We start from the raw sequence: 27,647 nt of genomic DNA, 5'->3' as shown, positions 1-27,647 counted from the left end.
CCGTCAGTCCAGGTGCGGTGATTATGTCACTTATGTTGCATTGCACCGCACTGACTCAGTATGAAAGTCCCCATAGACTTTCACTGACATGCGGTGTGGAGCGATAAAATTACTGCACCGCCCCAGTGTAAAACCACCCTCAGCGTCTACTTCTAATCATTGAAGGGGATTCCTGGGCATTTTACAAGAGGCCCATATGCAATTTACTTTTCTTCTTAGTTTTCACCTAGTTCATATTTTAATACCTTGTCCATAAAATGCACTTTGAACCCCCAGTAAGCAAGAAAATACAAACATTTATTTTTACAGTACTTTTTTTTACCATTTTTTTTTTTTTTACTTTTTCAGTTGCAAAATGCTAAAAAGTAATTTTTAAAGAGAAGATAAAAATTAGCACCTTGGAGAAAAAGTGAACTGCATATGGGCCAGAGAATCCTAATTTTGTCTGGTTGATTAATATTATTTTGTTAATAGTTGAAGTGCGTTAAACAATTAACATTTCCATAATAGTATCAATTAGCTAGACTGTTAGCTGAAGTAGATTACCTGTTCTTATAAAATGCTTCATTAATCTGTCTTAATCTGAGTAATGAAACATCTTCTAGAACAGAGAAAAGGTGTTGTGTTTTGGATACATCACAATTCGGATAAAAGAGCACTAGGGGAATTTATATTTCTAGGTAATAATAAGCTTTTGCATAGCACTCTGACCACAATACTGTCCCATTTATGCAACTGCAGTTACCCCTTAAAAATCAGTTTACGTTTTTCCATTTACTTTACAGTAATTCTAAACGTTGCCCTGCCCTTGGCTTCACAAATTGATTGAAATTTCCCTGAGATTACTCAGGGGTTCATATTAAACAACTAATAATTGTGCTGCTATAAGCAGTTAAACAGTTTTACTATAGCAGTTTAATAGCTGTACGGTTCCCTCAGGCGCTTTCCGCTTTGGTAATTTGCTGGTGTCATCGAGAAAGAGTAAGCCACTGCTTGATAACATTATCTGGAGAACAGGCGCATGCTGATTGGTTTTAACCTAGTTTTTGAATCCTAGGCACAGGCCTTTCATTCTTCTCTCTCTAAAAATTCTGTTTGAAAAAGATTCATTAATGTCAGTGAAATTCCATTGCACTCAGCAGATCGGTGCTAGCAGAAGTTGACAGGAGATAATATTTAGTTGCTTCACCTTAATCTATTGCCTGACCTGTTGTAATGAACGGTGTTATAAATATTTGATTCTTGAAATCATTAATATAAATATGAGCTGATTAAAAAGGCAAACATTGATATTTTTCAATAAATCTATTAGGCCTTTACTGATTGTTACAAATTAAATGTATATCATTTTTGTATTAGTTTATTATATTGTTCAGTATTTTAAAGTCAGATATTTAGCATGTTGTGTTTATTGAAATGAAATCATTGTTTTAGTGCTGCAGAATATTTCAAATGCATTCAATCAGGTCCATATGAAAAACTACACATGAATATCACGTGTGTAACAATACAGCCACACTAGAAGCTTCGTACAGGCTCATACGTCAGCTTCTACTCTGAAATATAACTAAAGAGGAACAATAATCGGAGTACGCATACTGTAGACTATTTCCTGCAGGATAGCACATTAGGGTAACCTTCCTGTCAAAGATTTGAAACACACTTTGGCTTAAACGACTACTACCCTATAAGATCAGCAGGATGCTAGGCAACTATTATTGTTTAAAAGGAAATACATACGGCAGCCTCTGTATCCTTCCCAGATTAGTTGTCCTTTAAAATGTCCAAGTTATAAGCCTATGTTTTCATTGATTTTACAATAAACAAAGCCATAAGAAAGCAGCTATTGTGGGCCTAGAGAGAAGAATCGGACAAAGGAAAAATGAGAGAATGTTCTATCGATTCTATTGAGTCTGAAGTTTCTGGCTCAAGGAGAAAAACTATGAAAGATTCATAAGGAGGTACGTTAGATTCCAGTAACCTGCCAGGCAAATAATACAGGCAATACATAGGGTACAATATACAGTAATGTAGTGATCAGGTGCACACTAAGAATATTGAAGGTGAAAGTAAGGATGTACTCACAAAGGCAGTTTGCAGATCACCCACAATCATGTGGGCCTTTGGGGACAACCCTTCCACACTCAGATTGGTAGATATCCCTTAGGTATGGTGGCTTATTATAAAAGTTATAACATTTCCAAAAGTGTTAACAATCTATAGATAAACAATACCTGATGATTAAAGGGAACCTGAAGTGAGAGACATATGGTGGCTGCCATATTTATTTCCTTTTAAACAATACCAGTTGCCTGGCAGTCCTGCTGATCTCTTTGGCTGCAGTAGTGTCTGAATCAAACAGCTGTGACAATGATGTGGTTAATCAAGTCAGACTTCAGTGAGAACATCAGGGTCTATGTCTTAGGCTGGTTTCACACCAGAAACCAGCGTTTTTGTTTGTGGTGCAATAGCATCTTACCCCGACTTCAAAAACAGCCTTCGGAGATTTCCGCAGCAATGCGCGGTAATCTCACTTCTGGCTGCAAGCCAAGCAAGAAGTAAGGTTCTCTAGCGCTCACTTCCTGTGGCGGAAATATGAAGTGCACGGAAGTGTATTGATATCTGCAGCACCACAGAATTACATGACTTCATGTCACCGCACGTCGCCGCGGTTGGTCACCAATAACTCGGTCAGCAGGACAGCCAGGCAATTTACATTTTTTAAAAGGAAATAAATAAGTCAGCCTTGAAATTCCTCTCACTTCAGGTGTGCTTTAAAAATGGATGGCAAGTGTTGGCTTACCTTCAATGAAATGACACCTGACATCTGCTGGTCGAACAACGTATTCAGCACCAAGCAGAGTAAATTGTTCATAGGGAAGGCACAGAAAAAGGGGGAGAGAGAGGAGGTCGGCACTACAGCTGGATCAACATCCGGTGTGGAGGACCAACAGGGCCACAGCACGTCTCACTTGTGACACAGTCAGCGTGCTCTGACTGGAAGTAAACAGGAGTCAGATGGGTACAACAAAGAGTGCGGAGTCAGCACTGCTGTAAACTGTGCTTTAATCCACAGGTGGTAGTTCATCACATTGCGTGCAGTATAAAAAAGATACACATACCGTGCAGTGGAGGCTGTGAGCTGCTGGTGGGTGCTGGATACAGGAGTAGCCTTACCGCCGTTTCGCGCTATCTAGGCGCTTCTACGGAGGCTGTAGTAAATTGTTCTACTAGCATTTGTCTGGTGTCATAATACTGGAAGTGACCCAATGCATTTTTAAACTGGTATGAACTTTTTCTTTATTATCATTGGGCACTTCCTAGTATTATGTAAGATACAGGACAGAAGAAAGATGTTACCATAATGTCTCACATACATGACTGGACATGGACACGGAAGTGTGTCATCTGACTCTTCATGGAACACAGTGTGAAAAGTTAATGGAAGAACCATTTCACACTGGGAAAACACACCATTCTATTTGGCTCATGTCTCGTTGGTGCCAACTTCACCCTTCATCCAGACAATAATCCCAAACATATAACCAAGCTGCATTAAGGGTATCTAGAGCACAGGCAGCACACTGGCAACTAGTAGATGGCCACCGTTTACAGCAAACTCTGAAGACCAGAGACCAAAATACCATGCAAATGATGTTCACATACACATATTTACAAGTGCATAATAGTAAATGTGAGGTCCTTATAAAGGAAGACCGCCGTGACGGTCGTGCGCCTGTATCCACGTCATGATATCGTGGAAACAACCATTTGTTGCTCAAAAATCGTCAGCAGTGGGTACATACAATAGCAGTACAAAGTATGTGAACCCTTTGGAATTATATGGATTTCTGCACAAATAGGTCATAAAATGTGATCTGATCTTCATCTAAGTCACAACAACAGACAATCACAGTCTACTTAACCTATTGCCGACTGCCTCATGCCAATTGGCATGAACACGGCAGCTCCCCCAGGACCGCCTAGCGCCAACTGACATAAAGTCCTGGGGCGGAGATTGCAGGGGATCATGCACGCTGATGCGCTTTGCTCCGTCATCAGTCTCATAGCAGCGATCACTGCTAGGATACTGTTACTGGTAGACGGCGAAACCACTGTCTATTTACATTGTACAGCGATGCAATCTAAAGAAGCGCTGTACTGGGGACAGTCGTGTCACTCGGCTGTCCCCTGGAGAGGCACAAGAGCGATCGGCTCTCATAGGCTATGCCTATGACAGCCGATCGCTGTCATTGGCGAGGGAGGGAGGGCTGGGAAAAAAAATAATAAACTAGACAAATGTATTAAAAACAAACAAAAAAATAAATAAAACAACAAACAAACAGGGCAGCAACGATTAGAGCTCATTTACAAAAAAACTCTGTTGGTGGGCAGAAAGGAAAGGGGGGGGGGGGAAGAATCACTTGTGTGCTGAGATGTATGGCCTTGCAGTGAGCCCTTAAAGCTGCAGTGGCAGTGAATTGCAGGGGTTTGTCTCTTTGTTAAGAATTGTTAAGAATTCTCTTACAGCTGTCCTCAACGATGAGATGGAGGAAGATTGCGAAGATGTGGAGTCCGTTTGGGTAAATATTCATGGTGGAAATAAAAGTTGCCAATTGCTTATTGGGGTATGCTACAGGCCACCTCTTATTAATGAAGCTGCAGAACTGCGATTACTACAGCAGATTGAAAAAGCTGCAGGTAAAAATGAGGTCATAATTATGGGCGACTTCAACTTTCCAGACATTGACTGGAGTATTGAGGCTACCCATTCTGGTAAAAGCAGCAGATTTCTGGCAGCACTACAGGACAATTACTTGACTCAAATGGTAACTGAACCAACTAGGGGGAATGTGTTACTGGATCTGATCATTTCTAATAGACCAGATAATGTATCAAATGTGCAGGTTCAAGAACATTTGGGAAATAGTGATCACAACATGATAACGTTTGAGCTGGTGATTGATAGGCAGCGGGACCACTAAAACTATGAACTTTAGAAAAGCAAAGTTCACTCAAATTAGGCAGGCACTAAGTTTGGTGAACTGGGATAATGTACTACAAGGGGAAGACACTGAAGGGAAATGGCAAGCTTTTAAACTTATACTCAATCAATACTGTAGTATGTATATCCCATATGGAAACAAAATGTCTAGGAATAAAAAAAGGCCTCTATGGATGAATAGAAAGGTTAAAGATAAAATGAAGAGGAAAAAGAATGCCTATAAGGTCTTAAAACAGGAGGGGACAGAGGCTGCACTAAGCAATTATAAGGAGTGCAATAAAAATTGTAAAAAAGAAATTAGGCAGGCAAAGATTGAAGCTGAAAAACAAATCGCTAAGGATATCAAATCTAACCCAAAAAAGTTTTACAAGTACATTAACTCTAAAAAAAGAAAGGTTGACTGTATAGGACTCCTAAAGGATGAGGATGGGAACTCAATGGTGGATGACCAAGGTAAGGCAGAGTTATTAAATGCTTTCTTTGCTTCTGTCTTCACAAAAGAAACAGCACTGTTGCAAACTACAGAGGTGGAAGAGTCTCAATCTTCTAACTGTAATATTAAATACTTAACGCTGGAAGAAGTGAAGGCAAGACTAAATAAATTAAAAATAGACAAGGCACCTGGCCCGGATGGCATGCATCCTCGGGTCCTAAGGGAATTAAGTTCAGTTATAGATAAACCCCTTTATCTTATCTTTTGTGACTCTCTTGCAACTGGCAGAGTCCCAGTGGATTGGCGTACAGCCCACGTTTTCCCATTATTTAAGAAGGGCAAAAAATCAGATCCAGGAAATTATAGACCTGTAAGCTTAACATCAGTTGTATGCAAACTATTTGAGGGGTTACTAAGAGATACTATACATGACTTCATAGTAGAAAATAATCTTATTTCTCAGCATCAACATGGGTTTACTAAAGACAGGTCCTGTTTGACTAACATGCTCAGCTTTTATGAGGTAGTGAATGCTAATATGGATATTGGGAATGCTGTAGATGTGATATACTTGGACTTTGCAAAGGCCTTCGACACTGTTCCCCACAAAAGTCTGGTGCAAAAGTTGAGGATGCAAGGACTGGGGAAGAGTCTGTGTTCATGGATAGGGAACTGGCTAATGGACAGAAAACAAAGAGTTGTGGTCAATGGATCATACTCAAAATGGGAGACTGTTAGCAGTGGGGTCCCACAGGGGTCTGTTCTGGGTCCAGTGCTCTTCAATTTGTTTATTAATGACCTAGTAGATGCAGTAGTGAGCAATGTTGCTATTTTTGCAGATGATACAGAATTGTGCAGAATCATTAACTCTCAGGAAGATAGTCTCATATTGCAACAGGATCTGGATAGGATGGCTATATGGGCACATACATGGCAGATGAAATTCAATGTTGACAAATGTAAGGTCATGCATTTTGGACGTACTAATGGTCTAGCACCATACAAAATAAATGGGATACAGTTGGGGACATCAAACTTGGAGAAGGACTTAGGAGTACTCATTGACAACAAGTTAAATAATCGTACTCAATGCCAAGCAGCTGCAGCTAAAGCTAACAAAATTTTGGGATGCATTAAAAGGGAAATAAAAACTCGAGATGCTAGCATAATATTGCCCCTGTTTAACTCTCTAGTAAGGCCACATCTGGAATATGGAATTCAGTTCTGGGCACCACATTACAAAAAAGATATTGCAGTTTTAGAGCAGGTGCAGAGACAAGCAACAAAATTGATGCGTGGGATGGAAGGTCTCACTTATCGAGAAAGGTTAGATAAACTGGGTTTATTTAGTCTAGAGAAAAGACGCCTTAGAGGGGATCTAATTAACATGTATAAATACATCAGAGGGCAATATAATACCTTGGCGGATGAGCTTTTTGTCCCTAGGCCTTCTCAAAGGACTAGAGGACATGATCTGCGCATGGAGGAAAAATGTTTTAGCCATTTATTTAGGAAAGGGTTCTTTACAGTAAGAGTGATTAAGATGTGGAATGCATTGCCACAGGAAGTCGTTATGGCAAACTCTATACCTGCATTTAAAGGGGGCTTAGATGCTTTCCTTGCGTTGAAAGACATCCATGGCTACAATTACTAGGTAATGCCTAATGATGTTGATCCAGGGATTTTATCTGATTGCCATCTGGAGTCGGGAAGGAATTTTTCCCTTTAGGGGCTAATTGGACCATGCCTTGTAAGGGTTTTTTCGCCTTCCTCTGGATCAACAGGGATATGTGAGGGAGCAGGCTGGTGTTGTACTTTATACTGGTTGAACTCGATGGACGTATGTCTTTTTTCAACCAAAATAACTATGTAACTATGTAACTAGGGGGGTGTAAGCCTATGGTCCTGAACAGGTTAAACTAATGCCACACAAATAATTAATTGATTCCATGTTTTTATTGAACACACCACGCAAAGATTCACAGTGCAGGTAGAAAAGGTATGTAAATCTTTGAATTTAATAACTGGTTGAACCTCCAATAACTTCAATAACTTCAACTAAATGTTTTCTGTAGTTGCAGATCAGATGTGTGCAATGGTCAGGTAATTCTTGACCATTCCTCTTTACAGAACTGTTTCAGTTCAGCAATATTCTTGAGATGTCTGGTGTAAATCGATTTCTTCAGATCATGCAAAAGCATCTCAATCGGGTTGAGGTCAGGACTATAATTGGGCCACTCCAGAAGGCGTATTTTCTTCTGTTTAAGCCATTCTGTTGTTGCTTTACTTCTATGCTTTGGGTCGTTGTCCTGTTGCAACATCCATCTTCTGCTGAGCTTCAGCTTGTGGACAGATGGCCTTATCTTGTTCTCTTGCAAAATGCCTTGATAAACTTGGGAATTCATTTTCCTTCGATGATAGAAATCCGTCCAGGCCCTGATGCAGCAAAACAGCCCCAAACCATGATGCCCCCCACATCCATAATTCAGTTGGGATTAGGTTTTGATGTTGGTGTGCTGTGCCTCATTTTCTCCACACATACTGTTGTGTGTTTCTTTTAAACAACTCAACTTTGGTTTCATCTGGCCACAGAATATTTTGCCAGTACTGCTGTGGAACATCCAAGTGCTCTTTTGCAAACTTTAAACGTGCAGCAATGTTTCTTTTGGACAGCAGTGGCTTCCTCTGTGGTATCCCATGACCTCCATTCTTGTTTAGTGTTTTACGTATCATAGATTTGCTAACAGGGATGTTAGCATATGCCAGAGACTTTTGTCAGTCTTTAGCTGACACTCTAGGATTCTTCTTCACCTCATATAGCATTCTGCGCTGTGCTCTTACAGTCATCTTTACAGGACGGCCACTACTAGTAGCATCAGTGCTGAACTTTCTCCATTTTTAGACAATTTGTCTTACCATGGACTGATGAACAGCAAGGCTTTTGGAAATACTTTTATAACCCTTTCTAGCTTTATGCAAGTCAACAATTCTTAATCATATCATTCACATCAGGCAACTCTTCTTGGGAAAACAAACCCAAAACTGCTGTGTGTCTTTTATAGGGCAGGGCAGCTGTAACCAACACCTCCAATCTCATCTCATTGATTGGAGTCCAGCTGGCAAACACCTCACTCCAATTAGCTCTTGGAGAGGTCATTAGTCTAGGGGTTCACATACTTTCTCCACCAGCACTGTTAATGTTTACATGGTGTGTTCAATGAAAACTTGGAAATATTTAATTAATTGTATGTTATTAGTTTAACCAGACTGTGATTGTCTATTGTCTTTTGTTGAGACTTTTTACTGCTACTGTAGCTTAACTTAACTTAATATATGGATATTGGGAATGCTGTAGATGTGATATACTTAGACTTTGCTAAGGCCTTCGACACTGTTCCCCACAAAAGTCTGGTGCAAAAGATGAGGATGCAAGGACTGGGGAAGAGTCTGTGTGCTTGGATAGGGAACTGGCTAATGGACAGAAAACAAAGAGTTGTGGTCAATGGATCATACTCAAAATGGGAGACTGTTAGCAGTGGGGTCCCACAGGGGTCTGTACTGGGTCCAGTGCTCTTCAATTTATTTATTAATGACCTAGTGGATACAGTAGTGAGCAATGTTGCTATTTTTGCAGATGATACAAAATTGTGCAGAATCATCAACTCTAAGGAAGATAGTGTTATATTGCAACAGGATCTGGATAGGATGGCTATATGGGCACATACATGGCAGATGAAATTCAATGTTGACAAATGTAAAGTCATGCATTTTGGTCGTACCAATGGTCTAACACCATACAAAATAAATGGGATACAGTTGGGGACATCAAACTTGGAGAAGGACTTAGGAGTACTCATCGACAACAAGTTAAATAATCGTACTCAATGCCAAGCCGCTGCAGCTAAAGCTAACAAAATTTTGGGATGCATTAAAAGGGAAATAAAAACTCGAGATGCTAGCATAATATTGCCCCTGTTTAACTCTCTAGTAAGGCCACATCTGGAATATGGAATTCAGTTCTGGGCACCACATTACAAAAAAGATATTGCAGTTCTAGAGCAGGTGCAGAGACGAGCAACAAAATTGATACGTGGGATGGAAGGTCTCACTTACCAAGAAAGGTTAGATAAACTGGGTTTATTTAGTCTAGAGAAAAGACGCCTTAGAGGAGATCTAATTAACATGTATAAATACATCAGAGGGCAATATAATAGCTTGGCGGATGAGCTTTTTGTCCCTAGGCCTTCTCAAAGGACTAGAGGACATGATCTGCGCATGGAGGAAAAACGTTTTAGCCATTTATTTAGGAAAGGGTTCTTTACAGTAAGAGTGATTAAGATGTGGAATGCATTGCCACAGGAAGTCGTTATGGCAAACTCTATACCTGCATTTAAAGGGGGCTTAGATGCTTTCCTTGCGTTGAATGACATCCATGGCTACAATTACTAGGTAATGCCAATGATGTTGATCCAGGGATTTTATCTGATTGCCATCTGGAGTCGGGAAGGAATTTTTACCTTGTAAGGGTTTTTTCGCCTTCCTCTGGATCAACAGGGATATGTGAGGGAGCAGGCTGGAGTTGTACTTTGTACTGGTTGAACTCGATGGACGTATGTCTTTTTTCAACCAAAGTAACTATGTAACTGTTACCGATTTTTCCCTGGATTTTGACTACTATCTGCCTGAACTTGCACCAACCTCTGCCTGGATTTTGACAATTTTCTGCCTGCGGCCTGCACCGACCTCTGCCTGGATTTCGACTACTCTCTGCCTGCCGCCTAACACACTACAAAGAGAAAAAAGTCCAAAAGGAACCACACTTCTACTGTCCCGATTGTGATGTCGCCCTCTGTGCCATTTCCTGTTTCAAAATATACCTCACGCGGAAGGTTTATTTGGTATATGTACATACTGTATAGTCTGGTGCCTTATTTGTACAGTTTTACTATTTTTTCATTTTTATTCATAAATTTAATTACTTTAACAATTTTGTGTTCTAGTCTTTTATCACACGCGGAATGTCTACAAGACCTTTATTCTGACATATTTTGCTGAGTTACGACTTAAGAATTGGAGGCCTAAAATTTTTGAAATAAATGTACCACTTTTAGACCCATAAATCTAGACAGATATGCACCACCAGGGAGGCTAGAAGGAAATAAATATGCCAGCCTCTGACTTGTGAGGCACACTTACTGGTGTGAGGTCTCTCAGTGACCAGAGCTCTTGGTGCCACCTGCAGGTAAAACAAAGAACAACATTCCCATACAGGTTTTTGGGACTGTAATACACTCTATGTGAATAACTGAACTCAGCAATTAATTCTCTAGATTATATAACTAACGGAACTTTTATCCATCTTTTTTACCAGTTTTCATACCAGTTTTAATTCCAGAATATTATTTTGCCATCAGAATCTTCACTTTATTATTTATCCCTGTTATCTCCATATCTTTTAGTGCAGAGTAAAATTATCAGGCTATCTCCCTTTTGAAGCAATTTATGCTCTCAGTTCAGACTCATGTCCAAGTTCATGGCCACTCCTTTGACTCCAAGCTCTGCATTGTCTGTGTGTCTGAGCTGAAAAACTGCATGCTGTTTGAGACATAGCGTTCCATCTTAAGCTGATTAAAGTATTTCAAATGTATTTACTTTCTCTTATGGTTAGTGCAAATATGTGACTCTGTAAATTGCCCAGATATGCTGTTTTCTATGAAATTAAATGTGGCACATTGGCATTATTCTCTAAAGGTTATTTTAGAGAGTAGATCAAAGATGTTTTTTCCATTTCCTTTTTATGAAATTCAAGACATTTAGCGTGACCTGAAATGCTGTGGTTTGCTATCTGTTCTATACTATTTTTTAAAATGTACTATTAAATTACATAGTGATTTTGTATGAAGATAGCTCTGCAGCCTCTAAAGCTGGGCAGCTATAATCTGGTCCCAAATGTATTCATCCTTGTATATGGTAGCTGGCTAGCAAAAGAATACTTTTAGAAGTGTGGTTATGGTTTCACCAGACTGCAATTGTTTTGTGTGGCTTGTAGTGTTTCCATTATTCATTTATCATAATTTATTATTTCAATGTAAATGCATAATTATGAATTAACACACTTGAGCTGCCCCTTTTTATTCATGCATCAGTAATTCAAGAGAATATAAGGAATTTTAGAAATATACTGTAACTGGCTATATGTATACAACCTGTCAGGTTAAACAGAATATTTGTCCATTGCAGTGTTTACATATCTAATTGCTGGATGAATTGGAATGTAGACGGTTGTGTCCTTATTTTGTTAGTTTTATTAAATATATGAGGTGCTGCTTAACCAATACATCAGCTGACTATAAAGCTCTCAGACAAACAGTGGTAGTATTCAGAGTGCTCCATTGATTGGCTTTGAGATTGGCTTTTACTGGATAAAAGGATTTTTACTCACCTTGAGATTCCTCCAGCCCTTTGTAGTCCATCTGCTCCTTCACCATCCTCCCGGTTTTCTCGGTTGCACCCCTGTCAGCCCCGTAAAGTCTGCATCTTGACTGAGCCGCAGACTACTGCACGTGTGGTCCCAGCTTTGGGCACCACTCGATTATGGTTCCATGGCTGGGAGCATTCTGCACATGCGCAGTTCGTTAAGACTCTAACTGCGCTTGCACAGAAGAGGGGCGTGGCCTGGAATACCGCATGTGTACTTCCTCGAAACCCATCTGGATTGCGGACTTCACAGTGGCACAACTGAAGGGACTGGGTGGACACAGAGGGAATAGCTGTACTACAGAGGGTTGGAGCAAGCACCAGGTAAGTAAAAATCCTTTCCTCCAAACTGTCTCAGATTTACTTTAAGGCCTCCTTCATATGAGCAGCTGAGGGTGGTGAATTCACTGCCTGTCAGCTGCTCTCATGTACCGGCCAAAGGCTTGTTAGTGGTCAGTACTGGTGCTGGACAGGCGCCACCCCCACAGAGTCAAATCTGACCTTGGCCACAGCCAGGCTCAGATGCAACATATTATGGTTCTCTGCCTTGTAGTAACACCACTGTATGTCAAGCGCTGACATGTGATGTTACAAACGCTGTCAATTGCACTCGATTGGTGCTCTTGGGCAGCAGATAGGAAACTGAACTGCCAGACAAGCATGCAGTTCAGCCTTGTAGCAGTTCAGCCTGCCTTATAGCAGTTCCAAAGCTGTAAGCAGAGAACCCTGTTGGGCCTGTACATGTTATGTAACAAGATAGCCAGGAGAGACACAGATGCTATTACAGAACCGTTTTTTCCTCATTACTGCGTACTTTGAGGAGAAAACAGATTGCTTGCAAAACGCTTATGTAAAAAACAAGCAACCCCCCCCCCCCCCCAAAAACAAAAACAAAAAACCCCACAAACACTTTGACTTAAGCAAGCAAATATTTTATTATATTTCATTAAAAATCAGAATCAAAAACTTTATTTCGCCAAGCACGACTGGGTCGTGCCCGGAATTGGGCTTGGCCCGTACAGGGTACTGATACACGATATACAGTAGTTACAGATAAAGGACAGGACATGCAGTAGGAACAGAACATTATACAGAATACAGAACATTATACAACATTTATGCAGAGGGAGACAATGTGGCATAAGTTACAATACAAAAAACAAGCGAAAAGTACGCTTGAGCTGGAGCGCCGTCTGTGTGCAGAGTGCTTCAGTGCGTCATGGTATTGTGGGGTGGGGATGGGCATTTCCATGGAGAGAGTTCAGGAGGTTGACAGCCGAGGGAAAGAAACTGTTTTTATGTCTTGAGGTCCTGGTGTAGATGGATCGGAACCGGAGCTTCCGGCTCGAGGGGAGCAGAAAACTTATATTCCCATTCACCAATTAGTGCTGCATCAGATAGTGCCAGAAATGTGCACAGGAGCAAGCCCAATCCTGCACAGCACTGCTTCAATACAGGTCAGTAGATATACTGACCTGTGGCTTAGATGAAGTCCCAGAGGATGTATATCTACTGACCTGTGGACAAAGTGGTTAATGCTCTGGTATTCAGCCTGGAGTGGTAGAGGAGGTCCAGAGTGGGAAGGGATCTCTCAATGATCCTCTCCGCAGATTTGATGACCCTCTGCAGTTTGAGCTTGTCGTTGGCGGAGGAGCTGGTGTACCAGACCAGGATGGATGAGCATAGGACGGATTCGATCATGGCTGAGTAGAAATTTGTCAGAAGTTTTTGGGCCATACCGAACTTTTTCAGTTGGCGGAGAAAGAAAAGTCTCTGTTGGGCTTTCCTCTGTGTTGAGGCAATGTTGGTGTTCCACCTCAGGTCATTGGAGATAGTTGTGCCCAGTAAGCGGACACTGGGGTCTCTTTCCACTTTCTTGCCAATGTGGGTTGGACGAGCATAGGACGGATTCGATCGTGGCTGAGTAGAAATTTGTCAGAAGTTATTGGGCCATACCGAACTCAGGTCATTGGAGATAGTTATGCCTAGTAGGCGGACACTGGGGACTCTTTCCACTTCCATGCCATCAATGTGGATTGGAGGCGGGGTAGAGGTGCGCCCCTGAAATCAACGATCATCTCCACCGTTTTTGCTGTGTTTAGGACCAAACCGTTCTCTCTGCACCAGCGGCATATGCTTTCGACCTGGTGGCGGTACGCCTTCTCATAAATCATAAATAAATAGCAATCCCTAATTCTGAGTTTTCACTTCTTGCATTGTAATATGCCAGCATTCAGTATTGTAAGATGCATGCCATCACAAATAGAGATGTAGCCTTAGGCCTGGTGCACACCAAGCATTTTTTGGTAGCGTTTTCAAAACTGCCGCCACCTGTGAAAACGCTTGGCTAATGTATCTCAATGGGATGGTGCACACCGGTGGTTTTTAGGTTTTTAGCAAACCGCAAACGTGGCTCCTGCAGCATTTTTGCGGTTAGCAGATGTCAGAATGCTCCTGCTGGATTTTAGTTCAGCATTTAACACCATCTGCCCCTGCATACTTCAAAACAATATCATGGCACCGAATATCCACCCCACCCTTCGCTTATGGTCACAGACTTCCTGACCAACAGGTCCCAAGCTGTCAAACTGGGGGATATCTCCTCTTATCCTAGGACAACAAACACAGGGGCCCCACAAGATCCTGCTCTCCCTATACATGAACAGCTGCAGATCCACTGCAGACTCTGTAAAGGTCATCAAATTCGCAGATGACACCATTGTTGGCCTTATAACAAACAATAATGAGCAGGACTATCGTCGTGAGGTTAACAGAATTTGCCAGTGGTGTAAAGAGAACAGGCTGATCCTCAATACAACTAATACTGTGGAGTTGATAGTGGACTTCAGGAAGCATGCCCCCACTCCACCACCAATCTACATTGACGACACTGAGGTCGAAAGAGTGGCAAGCGTCCGCCTTCTGGGCACTACCATCTCTAAGGACCTGAGCTGGAAGGCAAACACCGACTTGACCCAGAGGAAAGCCCAGCGGAGGCTGTTCTTCCTCCGCCAACTGAAGAAATTTGGCATGGCTCAGGAGTTGCTGACAGACTTCTACACAACCACCAGAGTCCATCCTCTGCTCATCCATCCTAGTGTGGTACATTGGCTCTTCCAACAGTGACAAACACAAGCTCCAGAGGGTCATTAGAATCATTGGTAGACCTCTTCCCTCGCTCGACCACCTGCACAACTCCAGATTACGATCTAGAGCACTGAGGCTTGCCAGTGACCCCTCACACCGTGGCCACCGCTTTTTCAGCCAGTTTCATTCAGGCCGCAGGTTTCAGGCCATTTACACCAGAACTTCGAGGCATAGAGACTCCTTTTTTTCCTCTGCCGTCAACCTCCTGAACTCCCTTCAGGCCATCCCATCTTTAGTGCTGTTCCCCCCATAACGTTGCAGTTGTCGACCTGATGGACTGTCTAGTATACAACTGTTTGAACTGCACCCTGTGGACACCCCTTGAACTGCTGCACATTTAACTGTTAATATGTACTACTGCTTATGCTGTATTATTGTATGACTATCTTTATTTTCTTTTCTTATGTCTGTATTTATTCCTACTTCTCATTCTGAGCAATTGTATGTGCCAAACTCAATTCCGGGCATGACCCAGTCGTGCTTGGCGATTAAAATATTTTTGATTTCTGATTAATGCATAGGACACATGTTTGATCCCATTGGCATCGCATTTGTTATAGTGACTATTGAATCAGCCAATAAAGTGTGTGTTAAGATGGCCATACATTAGATGATAGCCACTAGATCTACCATCAGATAGATCTCTCTCTGATAAAATCTGATTAGAGAGAGATCTTCTACCTGTCCATACACTGAAGACAGATTTCCATTAGATTTCATCATGAAATATTTTAGAAATCATACTAGTGATGCTGCATTTGCGTGCTAGGCCGCCACCTCTACATGTTGCCTCCTTTCATGTATTGTGTCCTCCCTGGGCCTGTGGTGAGTGTTGTAGCTCTCCTGTCACTCCTGGCCTCTGTGACCAGCGTCTTTTTTAACCTAGCGCCGCAAGTGTCTGTACTCCTTGACACTTGACTCCTTGCATGTAGTGACATGAGAAACAGCACCAGTGTCATGTCATACAGGCTGTCACAGTGGCAATTCAAAAAGATTCCAGACACAGGAGGAGGCGCGCCAGCATGACAGGTGAGACTACAACACTCACCACAGGCTCTTGAGGTACCCATATACTGTACTTGGGGGGCAGAGACCAGGGGTCTATTGGGTCATCAGAAAACAAATGCACCCAATCAAGCACTTTCAACTGAGATTTTCCAGCATGCCTGATCGATCATTTCAATTGATTCAGCCAGAAATTGATTGTTGCGATTGATCGGGTAGAAATGTTGCGGCATTGATCTGTTCCAGATTCAATCATTATCCAATGAGGCGGATATTGATGCTGAAAATTGAGTAATTTCCAGGGTTTTTCTTTTATCTACTCTTGTTTTCACTTCTTACTCTAGTCATTATTATTATTATTATTATTATTATTATTATTGATTTTACCGCCAGCATCTTCCGTGGCGCTGTACAAGAGAATACAAGGTATAACAATGCAAAACAAGCAATACAATAATTAACAATACAAAACAATTCATTCACAATACACATCCATGGGCAATAGATTAAATGTGACTCACATACCTCTACGATTAGGGTGTTTTTTTATAATTGGTCCAGGTTCCAAATATGTAAGCAGCAAAGAGAAAGCTATAGTTCTGGCTCCATGCAGCATACACAATGGGACCATCCATAAACTGCTAACTGATAGGTAATATGATGAGCTGGTATTTTGCGTAGTAGTAATTTTTACAGCAAAATTCATAGAAGAAAAGTTTCTGTACTGTGTTAGCCAAACAAGTTATGTAAGTAGAAAAAAACAAAGTCTTGTAAAACTAATACTATCACGCTGATACGGGGGATGAGGTAACATACAAGTGTATACAAAAACAGTGGTATGTAAAGCGTAGTCAGGATCAGGCCGTAGTCATACACAAAGTCAGAGGTATCGAGGTACAGAGTAGCAAGGCAATATCGTAGTCAATAAACAGGCAGAATCATACACATAAGTTAGATGTCAGTCGTATTGTAAGGATCAGGCAATAATGAAGTCAGGGACAGGCCGAGTCGAACACGTGTATCAGATGGCAGTGGTACAGAAGGGCAAGACAAGAGTGAGGTCAAGAGGCAGGCAAGAGGTCGGTACACAGATAAATATACAATAAGATGTTACTTCAAAATATTACTATAATATATAATATAATTACAAAAAGCAAGACTGACTAACTAGAGTACATATATATTGTGCGTCTACACAATATATTAATGTAGCTCTTGAAACTCACTGACTAGGCCAAGAACCAGTGAACTGATTAGTATCAAGGCCAACGAGCAAGTGAATACTCTGGCCATAAATACCCAGGAGGCAGAGCACAAGCCCAGCCCCCAGAAATGACAGCACCTCCTGCAAAAAGGTGTCAGCTGATGACATCACCGCTGACACCCCTTCAGACACGCCTCCTCAGCCTATAAAGACAGCTCTGAGCTGCGCTAGTCCTACCAGAACCAACACGCCGACCCACATCTATAGGGGAGCCGGGGATGTCATCATTCTAATTCACGTCTACAGGGAAGCCGGGGATGCCTTTGATCAAAGAGGAAGACTAAGCCTCCTCCAGCTGCTCCAAACTATCAGAGCAGCTTGCAGAGACCGCACCAGGTAAGTTTGTTACAAACACCTTTTAATTGCTAACTGATAGAGCATCATTTCACTCTTCAGTTAGTCATTAAAAGGTATTAGTTTTACAAGACTTTGTTTTTTCTACCTACAGCGAAAATAGCAATTACAATGCAAAATCATAATGCAAAATTAATTTCACCTGTTCTCATGCTTCAATGCATTTGCCAAAAATGTGTATTCTCATGCGCATATATTTTCACAAATATTCTCATTCTCTGGGAGAATTATGGCAAAACCAAAATGGCCATATTCTCTCTTCACTGCTCAGTAGACACATTAAACACTTATCCTAAATATACTTTTGCAAATTTCGAGAAAATATGTTAGTGGATTCCATGGATGTGATTTGCCCCTTGTGAAAATAACTATCAAATTATGCAAAATCAAGACTACCCACTAAATTATAGTCAGAATTGTGATTGTGCAAATTATGTGAAAATTCACAAAAACAAAATTACCCATTGCGATCAACAAAAAAATCATATGTGGAGACCATCTCCATAAACAGTGAAGTTGAGGTGGCTTCCCATCAGGGCCAGCGCTTCCATAAAGGCAAAGTGGCCAATTGCCCCAAAGCCCCAGATCCTGTAGGGGCCCCCAATGGTGTTTCCCCCAACTTACCTGTGGCCCCTGGGGACCCTTCAATGGAGCAATGAAGGATGACAGAGGAGCACGCTGCTTGGGAAAGGCAAGACGCTACTCTGCTGAAGACAATGCAGGGGCCCTAAGGGCATATTTAAGTTGGGGTGGGATGTAGGGGAAATAGGGTAGCAGGCTCAGGGGCCCTGGGGGAAATTTGGCTGCAAAGGGCCCCTAATGCTACTTTTTAGTCAGGGGGTCTTTCATCGGGCCCCTAGGATAATCTTGGGCCCCAATGGTAAAGAGTAACTGTCAGGCATAAAATCAAAAATCAATTCTTTATTTTTATGTGGTAAATAAGTAATAAGGATGCTAATCAGGCAATCCAAAAGTTAAAATCACTATTACTTTTCTTGTTGATAAATTATCATCCCCCAGTTTACATGACTCTTATTTGGTACACAGAAAATTTCGTACACAAAAGAGAAGCTGCAGGGCATGCTGGGTTGTCTTTTTTTGCTTCCCTACTTCCCCTCAGACTTAACTAATGCAGCCTGATTGGCTGAAGCCTCTTTCCCTCCTGTTTTCCCCCCGCCCACACCTCTGTTCCTCTCTGATTGGCCAACATTTTTCAGGCTTAAACAATGCACTTTCTATAGTGAAGGGCAGGCAAATCAGACAGAGGAGACTAAGGGCAGATATTACATCACGACTGGCTTCAAAATAGCCACCGTAAATATGGAAACTCTAGAATAGGATTCTCTACTTTTCCTTTATAAAATTCACAGGAATCATAACGTGGACAGTGCAATACATATGTTATGTAAGTAAAGCAAGTATTTATCTACTTATATATTTGTTTTTTTCCTGAGATAGTATGGCTGACAGCTCCTCTTTAATATAACCAGCCCTGCTTCCTATTTATCCTATTTATTTAACTACAACAACCTGAAACATGTTCCAAAAGTTATGACTGCCTCTGTACAGGATCAGGGCCGGTTTAAGCAACAATGGGGCCCCAGGGCAAAATAAACCTGGGGGGCCCCCAACAGATGCCCCGGAACAAAAATCGGCATTAAGGGACCTTTTTTGCAGCTGGTATAGTCAGGGTATGAAGCCCCAATCGGGCGTAGCTCCACATTCTGGCTATCCCTGCCTGCATGGGGGACAAGGGGTTAAAAAGTTTCAGGAGGGTGGACGCCATATAATTTTAAAAAAAAAATTCCCACACTCTAAACATAAAAAAAATTGTGAAAATAGGAAAAAATGCCAGGGATCTTCATACAGCCATATTGCTGTATAGCGATCCCTGGCCAAAGCGCTGCGGCTGCGGAGGAGTTTCCATCCCCTGGAAACCCCGTCAGGAAATTTTTTGCTCTTTCTTTTGATGCATGTAAAATTACACTACCATTAGGTTTGCTACTAAAAGTGACATTTACCGCATTTAAAAGTATACTTTTTTCCTTCAAAACTTTAAAATCGATTTTCTCAAAAACTACCGTATAAGGTCTTTCCCAATTCCCAATGATCTCCTTAACATATCCTGCAAATGTAGGGTTTCTAGCATTTAAGGTGGATTTGCTATTAACCGGTAAAGTCGGCAAGTTTTTTAATGTGTATTTTTTTTTCCTTTGAAACTTTAAAATTGATTTTCTCAAAAACTATAAGGTCTTTTTGAAAAATAGTTTTTTCCTCTTATTCCCAATGATCTCCTTAACATATCCTGCAAATTTAGGGTTTCTAGCACTTAAAGTGGATTTGCTATTAACCGGTAAATTCGGCGAGTTTTTTAATGTGTATTTTTTTCCTTTGAAACTTTAAAATTGATTTTCTCAAAAACTATAAGGTCTTTTTGAAAAAATATTTTTCCTCTTGTAGCCACTGGGGGCCCCTACAAGCTCTGGGGCCTTGGGGCAATTGCCCCCTTTGCCTCTATGGTAGAGCCGGCCCTGTACATGATATAAAACATATTGCATTTCCTTCATCCACCACCACCAATGTGTATATGTACAGTATTGCATGGAGTAAATTGTATTCTGCTTTTTTCTTTTTTCAAGACATAAATAGTGCTAGTTGTCTGTATGGTGTTTATACAGATGTTTTTGCAACTGTATGAGATCTGACCTTTCTTTTGCACCTTTCCTAAAATGACAGCATAATATTTAAAGTTCTGAACTTTAGTAATTAGGAGACGTGTTAGCACCAAATGCAAAAGGGTCGGCAGGCATATGGTACTCTTTTAATCACACACAGTACAAAACAAGTGATCTCCCAGAGTCTGCTTTAGCCAGGTCTCCAGAAATGTATATGGCTCTTTTCCTCCATGCCTTCAGGAAAGCCTATTCTATAAGCAGTTGTGCATATGGCAATCTTTCAAGTCCTCTAATTTCTATGGTTATATAATTTGAACCTCTTTATGTGGCCGGGTAGTGTAATGGTTAAGGGCTCTACCTCTGACACGGGAAACCAGGGTTTGAATCTCGGCTCTGCCTGTTCAGTAAGCCAGCACCTATTCAGTAGGAGACCTTGGGCAAGACTCCCTAACACTGCTACTGCCCATAGAGCACGTCCTAGTGGCCGCGATATAAATGTTCTGTGTTTGTTTGTTTGTTTATGCTCTATCTCCTCTGGCCTGTTAGATTCACTGTGCCATCTTAATAATTTATTTTGTACTTTTCCGCACCTGGTTTGGTTCACAGGTTTTGCACATAGTGGTGCAAGGCTGATACTTCTATATCCAGGGACTCCTGGAGGGTAGTCTGATATCTCTTTATTGGAAAACAGCACATCAATGAACGATGGTTCTTTAACATGACCTGAGGAGCTCTCTTATACTGCCTCTATTTCCTCTTTCTGCAGTTGCCACTTATTTTGTGTCACACCTTTTTCACTATGATAGAGAAGCTGCTTGTTGCAGTCCTTTTGTGCCCCATTTGCTTTTATACAGTACTACTTGTTCTCCCTTCCTAATCCTCCATTCTGGTGCCATATTACCTCATGTACCCTGCTATACCATATTACCTCATGTACCTTGCTATGCCATATTGCCTCATGTACCCTGCTATACCATATTACCTCATGTACCTTGCTATGCCATATTGCCTCATGCACCCTGCTATACCATATTACCTCATGTACCTTGCTATGCCATATTACCTCATGCACCCTGCTATACCATATTACCTCATGTACCTTGCTATGCCATATTACCTCATGTACCCTGCTATGCCATATTACATAATGTGCATTGGATGGGACAGCACCATCCCTGGAGCTATTCAAATCCAGACTGAAAAGCCACCTGTTTAGCCTGGCATTTCCAGATTTATAAAATTCTTCCTCTGTACCACGATGGTCGGAGCCATGCTTATGCGCTTTGAGTCCCACGGGAGAAAAGCGCTTTACAAATGTTATTTGTTGTTGTTGTTGTTGTTGTTGTTACCCTGCTATACCATATTACCTCATGTACCCTGCTATGCCATATTACCTCATGTACCTTGCTATGCCATATTACCTCATGTACCCTGCTATGCCATATTACCTCATGTACCTTTCTATACCATATTACCTCATGTACCCTGCTATGCCATATTACCTTATGTACCCTGCTATGCCATATTACCTCATGTACCTTGCTATGCCATATTACCTCATGCACCCTGCTATACCATATTACCTCATGTACCTTGCTATGCCATATTACCTCATGCACCCTGCTATACCATATTACCTCATCTACCTTTCTATGCCATATTACCTCATGTACCTTGCTATGCCATATTACCTCATGTACCCTGCTATGCCATATTACATAATGTACCCTGCCATACCATATTATCTCATGTACCCTGCTATACCTTATTACCTCATGTACCCTGCTATGCCATATTACATAATGTACCCTGCTATACCATATTATCTCATGTACCCTGCTATACCTTATTACCTCATGTACCCTGCAATGCCATATTACCTCATGTACCTTGCTATGCCATATTACCTCATGCACCCTGCTATACCATATTACCTCATGTACCTTGCTATGCCATATTACCTCATGCACCCTGCTATACCATATTACCTCATGTACCTTGCTATGCCATATTACCTCATGTACCCTGCTATGCCATATTACATAATGTACCCTGCTATACCATATTATCTCATGTACCCTGCTATACCTTATTACCTCATGTACCCTGCTATGCCATATTACCTCATGTACCGTGCTATGCCATATTACCTCATGTACCCTGCTATGCCATATTACCTCATGTACCCTGCTATGCCATATTACCTCATGTACCCTGCTATGCCATATTACCTCATGTACCCTGCTATACCATATTACCTCATCTACCCTGCTATGCCATATTACCTCATGTACCCTGCTATGCCATATTACCTAATGTACCCCTGCTAGGCCATATTACCTCATGTACCCTGCTATGCCATATTACCTCATGTACCCGGCTATGGCATATTAACTCATTTACACTGCTAACCAGAGCTGCTAAGCTGCTGCCTCTTTATTCTGACCAGAGCCAGATTTCACCATTTCCAGTTACTCACTGGGCAGTGCTCTCAGCGGGTTCTTGTGGGGTTTGTACCAAATAAGCTCTGGAATTCTGCAGTTCACAAGTTGCAACCCAGACGCCATCCCAGAATGCATTTATTTTACCTGTAACTGCTTAATTTATTATAAACACACAAGAAAGATGCAGCCTACAATTACAATATTCACAAAGTTATTGTTTAATCACCTACATTTTTAAAATGCTACAAATCTATGTTAATTTTTTGCAATGCAAATTGTTTGATGGGTAGTTTTATATTTAGAAAATGTACTTGTGCTACTGCTATAAAAATAAGCCCATAGTAAAACATGTAAACTACTTACCAAACCACACTTGTACCTTCTAAAGATACAAATGGGTGTTCAACTGCAGAGCAGGATCCTCCACCAGGCAGTGTTAAGGGGCCCACCTGCCACCTTCCCTGACCTCTCTCCACTTCATCTTACCAAAAAGACCCAACAACCCAAATCTACTTTCTTGCCTAGGGCTCTATTGCAAATTACTCCATCTCTGCTCAACTGGCTTAGGCAATCCACATGCAAAAAGAAGAAATGCCATTACACATAAGGCCTAATTTAGTAGTACTACACAACATTCTAGCAAGCCTGGAATTGCTAAATTAAAAAATAGTACTTTTATTGGTCACACAACCACCTCCTGCTGATCTACCAAACAGCAAACAGACTTGTAAATGGCACATAATAATTTCTGGAGTTTCTGTGCTATTAATATATAATATTCTATCACTGCAGCTTAATTTATCTTATTTCTCATAAGTATGAGATACCTGATACAAGCACTTGACTCCTCAACTGTGCTTGTCCATGGGACCATTTTCATTTCACATCCAAAAGGTAATATAATTACTTAGCCTCTCGTAAGAATTCATTTTGTTCATGTCATGACTTTGAAGATTTAAGATCTGACTCTCATTTACTGACCTTCATCTGAGCTTTCAGAGATTGAGTTATGGAGAGAACTAGCAATCAAGCCTGGAGCCATAAAAATGTTTCATTTGTACGGAAGATCACAATCGCTTATTGTCTGAAGACAAGCCTGACAGGCCATTTTCTTCCAAAATAGGAAGTCAAGCAACATCTGTGAGAAGTTGGAGGAAGTTTCTCGTTTGGACAACATGATTACATGGTAGGAGTGTGCCACAGGTAGATTCTGTTGAGCTTTCAATCCTGACAAGCGGCAAGAGTAAAAAAGACAGAAAATGACTTCAAAAACCTATTCTGCACGAAAAATCACTGAGCACCTTCAACATGGGCTCTCTATTCCTGGCAGTCAATTTAAAATCCATCTCTGAGTTTTAGTTTTAAATAGTGTATAAAGAGGTTGCACAACTATTTTTTTTTTTTTTTTATTGCTGTCCCACCTGGGCAAATGTCCTTCACTTCCTGTTCTGTTAAAAAGTTGGTATATCTCTCCAGAATGAACAGAGAGCTTCAAAGTAGAAAAGAGGGACAGCTTCTTTCAAGCCTTTTTATGCCAGTTCCTCATTTTCTGACCAGCAAACTATACAGTACAGCCATAGAGTCAGAAAGTGAAGGCCAGTATCCTCTATGGGGGCTGGGAGATATGTAAACTAAAAATTCGGAACTCTTCCCACACTATCACAAACACATTTTTTTTTCTAGAGTTGAACTACTGTTACTGTATAAAAAACAGCTTGCAACCACTTATGGTTCCTGGACGTAAGTCTCATGTCCAAACTAGCTACTCTAAAGTGACTGTAGGGATGGTTCTAGAGATGATTTGTTGCTCAAAAGACAGTCTCTAATGATTTCACGCATGGAGGCTCTGGGGAATCTGGGTTTTAATAAGAGGAATTAAGCCAATGCATTTTTTAAGTAAACATGGATCACTAGGTCCTGAGGTTTTTTATGCTGCTGTTCTCCCCTCCCTCCCCAGTGGGTGTGTAAAGGTATACACCTATATATATATATATATATATATATATATATATATATATATATATATATATATATATATATATATATATATATATATATATATATATATATATACTTATATATATATATATATATATATACTTGTATATATATATATATATATATATATATATAGGTATGTGGGAGGTGTGCAAATTAGGCCCCACGTGTCCTGAGGAGGCGTGCTGTACACGAGAAACAGCTGTAGACCACGGGATCCATCTGAAAATGGCGCCTGTGGCGCATGGTGTTGCCGCTAATCCGTTTGCCGCTTATCGCTATTTAACGTTAAAGGCTTATTGTTATTTAGCGTTAAAACCTTATTGTTATTTAGCGTTAAAGGGAACCAGAAACGTTGGGGGAAAGGTTTTATACAAACCTGGGGCTTCCTCCAGCCCCATAAGCCTGAATTGCTCCCACGCTGCCGTCCTGCGCTGCCTGGATCCGCCGGTACCGGGTCCCGTCATTGCCGCGAGTTGGCCAGTCGGCCGGCGGACGTGGCCAATTGTCCTCAGCACAGGGGCTCCCTCCATATACCTACGCGTGTGGCTGCGTACTGCGCAGCCGCATGCGTAAGGGTATGGAGGGGGCCCCTGTGATGCGGACAATTAGCCGCGTCCGCCGGAAGTGACGGGGCCTGGTACCGGCGATACAGGAAGTGGAGGATTGCGTCGTGGGAGCGATCCATGCTTATGGGGCTGGAGGAAGCCCCAGGTATGTATAAAACCTTTTGCTATTTTTCCCTATCCTTCCTCTCTGGTTCCCTTTAACACACAGAGCCCTCTTTGTACCTATCCCTAAACCCTCCCTGGTGGTGCCTAACCCTAAGACCCCCTTGTGGTGCCTAACCCTAAGACCCCCCTGGTGGTGCCTAACCCTAAGACCCCCCCGGTTGGTGCCTAACCCTAAGACCCCCCTGATGGTGCCTAACCCTAACACCCCCCTGGTGGTGCCTAACCCTAACCATCCCCCTGGTGGTGCCTAACCCTAACCACCCCCCTGGTGGTGCCTAACCCTAAGACCCCCCTGGTGGTGCCTAACCCTAAGACCCCCCCAGTGGTGCCTAACAATAACGTTGACAGTGATACATTAAATCCATTCACCGTTTTGCAGTTAAATAACGTCTGCAGTTTGGCTTATGTAGGGCGCTATTGATAAATAATGTTACTGTGGGCAATAACGTCTGCTGTTTGAGAAATGAACGGCACTATTGATAAATAACGTTAGTGTGTGCCACTATTGATAAATAACATTAGTGTGTGCCGTTTTTCTTGTTTTTTCCCTGTGCACCATTATTATGCAGTACTAACGAAAAATATCGATAAGCGTATCTTTTTAATGCGGCGCCATTCTTATGCATAGGCGCTGTGCACCATTATTCACTGATCCGAGACCAGGGGCTGTCTGTGTACCTGTATCTGATGGTCATGGCTAAATAAAAGAAGTTTATTTCAGAGGGTGCCGGAATCTGTTCCTCTTTCTTGGTAATAGCTACTCTTAACGTTCCTGGAAATGTGGCTGCTACCAACAATCATTCCCATTAAGTTAGGAGAGGAAAAAAAATAGTTTTTTTTTCTATTTAAGTGACAGCCCATTAAAAAAAGCACTGTGCATAATTAAACTTCATATGTGTTTGCAGGGGCGTAGCAATAGGAGTTGCAGAGGTTGCGACCGCACCGGGGCCCTTGGGCCAGAGGGACCTTGAAGGACCCTCCCTCAACTACAGTATTAGCTCTCTATTGGTCCTGTGCTCATAATAATCACTTCTATAGATACTTTGAATAATGGTAATCATAAACAAACTGCTCCCCATCGCCTTCTTGCACCTCTTACACTGTAGTTGCCATTGGCAGGTTTTGGTGCGCCTTATCAATTGTTATGTATAGAGTGCTTGGGGGGCCCCATTGTAAAACTTGCATCGGGCCCACAGTTACTTAGCTACGCCACTGTGTGTATGAATGTGCCGTTCGTTAATAAGGTAAGCCACCTTTTCCTTTATTATTTTAACTGTTTTTAAAGAGACACTGAAGCGAGAGAAAAAAAAATGATATAGTGAATTGGTTGTGTACTATGAATAATTACTAGAAGATTAGCAGCGAAGAAAATATTCTCATATTTTTATTTTCAGGTATATGGTGTTTTTTCTAACATTGCATCATTCTCTAATATGTGCAGATTACACAACACTCAGCATTCAAAATGATTCTTTCAGAGCAGTCTGTGAACTAATGACCTCTCCTCTGGCAGAGAAAAAGTAAACAGTTGAGATAATAAAAGTCAGAAGACAGCCCTCTCCACGACTTTTGAAAGTCGTAGAAATGATTGGCTTTTATTGCATAGAGATAACAACTGGAGTTTCTTAACTCTTCCTGTACTGGAAACAATTAGACTGATGTATCTGATCTTAATGTTTTATTTCTTAGCTGTACTACACATACAAATCATAATATCATAATTTTTTTTCGCTTCAGTGTCTCTTTAACACTGTTTTATCTATCATTGGCCTCATCCTCCCTTTGTGCTTTTCACCCTCCTTTGCAGGTGTGTACTCAATGGCTCTGTCATTGATAGGTCCTTTGTTGTTTTGCCCAGAGTGCGGCAGGATCCTGGTCACCCGAGTCGGGTTTATTAATCTCCACCTGCCTTCAGTGGTCGGTTGCCCCCTGTGCAACCTTCCTTTGTGAGTACCACACCTTTTTTTCATGTACCATTAAACTTGTGACGTACTGCACCATTTGGGCTCCAGTTGTTTATGTGGTTTTTTTTTGTCTTTTTTTTAGGATGTTGATCACCCTCTACCACTGGAACTTAAAGTGGTTAAAGTGGGATTAAACTCTGTCATGAC

The 27,647-nt window shown here is 41.4% G+C and overlaps 1 long non-coding RNA gene across 1 annotated transcript; it reads left to right on the top strand.

Moving 5' to 3' along the window:
- The first annotated feature begins 928 nt into the window (after positions 1–928).
- On the top strand, positions 929–27,647 carry LOC137531772 (uncharacterized). Its single transcript, XR_011023742.1, has 4 exons — positions 929–981; positions 23,928–23,990; positions 27,344–27,482; positions 27,583–27,647. It is a non-coding gene; the product is annotated as an uncharacterized lncRNA (long non-coding RNA).

The sequence above is a fragment of the Hyperolius riggenbachi genome, chromosome 9 (genome assembly GCF_040937935.1).
Source record: "Hyperolius riggenbachi isolate aHypRig1 chromosome 9, aHypRig1.pri, whole genome shotgun sequence".
Taxonomy (NCBI): domain Eukaryota; kingdom Metazoa; phylum Chordata; class Amphibia; order Anura; family Hyperoliidae; genus Hyperolius; species Hyperolius riggenbachi.
This window is presented reverse-complemented; position numbering and strand designations above follow the sequence as displayed.